Here is a 3,503-nt window from a genome sequence, read left to right as displayed (position 1 = left end):
TGGTCAGCGACTTGGTTTTCTATCTCATGAATTTCGAGGTCGAACTCTTATAGTAACAGCACCCAATGAATCCGGCGCGATTTAGACTCCTTCTTCTCAATCAAGTACCTGAGATCTGCATGATCAGCGTATACAATTACCTTAGAGCCAATCAGGCATGATCTGAATTTATCGAAAGCAAACACCACAGCCAACATCTCTTTCTTAGTCATAGTGTAGTTTAGCTGGGCTCCATTCAGCGTTCTACTGGCATAGTAGATTGGATGCATTAGCTTGTCTTTCCGTTGTCCCAGTACTACCCCCACTGTGTAGTCACTGGCATCGCACATGAGTTCGAAAGGTTGCTCCCAGTCGGGGGCAACAATGATGGGTGTTGTGACTAGCCTCTTTTTCAACTCCTCGAATGCTACCCTGCAATCATTAGAAAATAAGAAAGGGTGATCTTTTCTAACAACTTATAGAGAGGATTGGCAATTTTTGAGAAGTCTCTTATGAATCTCCGGTAGAAACCGGCATGCCCGAGAAATCTCCTGATTGCCTTGATTGAAGGTGGAGGTGGATGCTTTGCTATCACGTCAACTTTAGCACGATCCACCTTGATTCCTTTACTTGATACCCGGAGTCCCAAGACTATGCCCTCTTGTACCATGAAATGGTACTTCTCCCAATTAAGAACCAGGTTAGTCTCAATACACCGTTTCAGCACACGAGTCAGGTTTATAAGGCACTCATCGAATGAGTTTCCCACCACTGAGAAACCATCCATGAATACCTCCATTATGTCTTATACCATGTTAGTGAATATGTCCATCATGCACCTTTGGAATGTGGAGGGTGCATTGCATAGGCGAAAGGGCATCCTCTGAAAAGCATAAATGCCATATGGGCAATTGAAGGAGGTCTTCTCTCTATCCTCTGGTGCAATGGAGATTTGATTATACCCTGAGTATCCATCCAAAAAACAGAAGTGAGGCCTCCCTGCCAATCTGTATAGAATTTGATCAATGAATGGAAGTGGGAAGTGGTCTTTCCAGGTGGCCAGATTTAACTTTCTGTAGTCCATGCAAATTCTCTAGCCCGTGACGGTTCTTGTAGGGATCAGCTCATTGTTATCATTTTGGACAATCGTAATGCCACCCTTCTTAGACTCACATTGCACCGGGCTAACCCAGTTGCTGTCAGAGATTGCAAAAATGATTCTCGCATCCAACCATTTTATCACTTCTTTCTTCATCACTTTCTTCATGTTGGGGTTCAGCCTTCTTTGGTGTTCCTTAGAAGGTTTTTATCCCTCTTCCAGCAAAATTGTATGCATACAATAGGCTGGACTGATCTCCTTAATGTCTGCTATGGTCTACCCAATGAGAGTCTTACACTCTTTGAGTACCTGCAAAAGTTGTTGTGCTTGCACATCTAACAAACTAGATGAGATAATAACAGGTAATGTGTAGTTAGGTTTGAGGAACTCATACCTGAGATGGGCGGGCAGTGGCTTCAATTCCAGCTTTGGTGGTTCTTCTATAGAAGGCTTGGCTGGAGGAGTTTCTCTATTTTCTAAGTGCAAGGGCTCAGATTCAAGAGTTCTATCTTAGAACCCTCTGCCCTCTAAAGCCAACACCTATTCTGACAGTTCTTCCCCATTCACATCATCTAAATTTACCAGACATGCAACAAGAGGGTCCTCAATAGTTAGCATCTCATCATCAGCTTCTACGATTACATCCACGGCATCAATAAGAGAACAATTGGTGAATTCACTTGGTCGCCTCATAGATTTCTGCACATTGAATATTATCTCTTCATCGTTCAACCTCATCTTGAGCTCGCCTATCTCACAATCAATGAGAGCTCTCCCAGTAGCCAAGAGCTGCCTTCCCAAAATTATGGGAATCTCTTCATCCACCTTGCAGTCCAGAATCACAAAATCAGCAGGGAACACAAATTTCCCTACTTGAATCAACACATCATCAAAGATACCAGAGGGTTTTTTCATGGTCCTATCAGCCAGCTGCAACAACATCGAAGTGGGTCTAGCTCTTCCAATCCCCAACCTCTTGTAGATCGCCAGGGGCATAAGATTATGCTAGCCCCCAAAACACAAAGTGCTTTGGCGAAAACAGAGTTACCAATAGTGCAGGGAATTGTGAAACTCCCTGGGTCAGATAGCTTCTCAGCAATTGGTCTAGTCATCACCACACTGTATGTCTGAGTAAGAGTCACCGTGGCCAAGTCTTAGAAATCGAATTTTCGGGACATCAGGTCCTTCATCATTTTTGCATAACTAGGCTTCTCCTTCAAAGCATCAATCAATGGAATATTTACCTGGATTTGTATCAGCATCTCCAAGAATTTCTTGCATTGTTCCTCTTTTTGGTACTTGGCCAGCCTCTGTGGAAATGGTGCGGGAGGTCTCTTCTTCCCAATGATTTGGGTATTTTCTTTGTCATCTACCACCTCAACTACCAGTTCCTAGGCTGTCTCAGTTTCTTTCTCAGCCTCAATCTATGTGTTATGTTCTTCCTGGGTAGGCTGTACTGTCACCTCTGTCAGTTTCGTTGAATCATCTAGCTCAATAGGCACTGGTACAAATGTCTCAGCCTGTCTTCTTTCTCGAGCCCTCTCTTGATCCAAGTCTAAGTCTCTTCCATTACGTAGACTCACTGCCATCAGCTGCTTCGGGCCTTGATCTTTTGGATTTATTTGAGTGTCTGCAGGTAATGCCCTATGAGGACTATTATTCAAAGACATCGAAATCTGGCGTATCTACACTTCAATATTCTTAATAGCTGAATCTTATGCATTTACTCTTTCACTAATTTTAGCATTTGACCCAATAACCTGCTGCATCATTGCCTCGAGTCGAGCAAAAACCCATTTTCCAGCCATCCACCATGCTTCTACCGAGGAGGATGATACCCATGCTGCTATTTTTATTATTATATCCATGTGCCCTTTGATAATGTGCCATATTGTTGTGAGGTCTGGTACCTCCCATGTTTCCATTGTTTAGTTGTGGCTGGACTGGCCTATACGGCTAATTTTGTTGGCCCCAATTTTGACCACCCTGTCTCTGGCCTCCATAATTAGACACATAATACATGCCCTCGGGGTAGTGATGATGATCACTTTCTGCATTCCACTAGTTACCAATTGGCTGACTAATGCAAGATGTGCATAAGCCCCCATTAGTAGTATCTACAATGTGTACTTGCTGCTTCTTCCCTGACTCTTCCACCTTTTTGTTGAGTATACTCATCTGTGTCATTAACGTGGCTATGTTTTCAGCAAGAGTGTTGGATGGATCTAAGGGCACTAAGTGAACTACTGGATTGATAGGTGCATTCCTGGTTGTCCACCCTGAATTTTGTGTCATCTTGTCAAGCACACTCTAGACTTCTCTCCATGTTTTGTTCAAAAATGCTTCATCAGCTGAAGCATCAATATTACCTTTCACGCCATCTGCCAAACCCATGTAAAACCGCTGCCCCAATATCATATTTGGA

This window comes from Nicotiana tabacum, chromosome 8 (genome assembly GCF_000715075.1).
Source record: "Nicotiana tabacum cultivar K326 chromosome 8, ASM71507v2, whole genome shotgun sequence".
NCBI lineage: Eukaryota > Viridiplantae > Streptophyta > Magnoliopsida > Solanales > Solanaceae > Nicotiana > Nicotiana tabacum.
The sequence above is the reverse complement of the archived record's forward strand: the minus strand, read 5'-3'. Positions refer to the sequence as shown.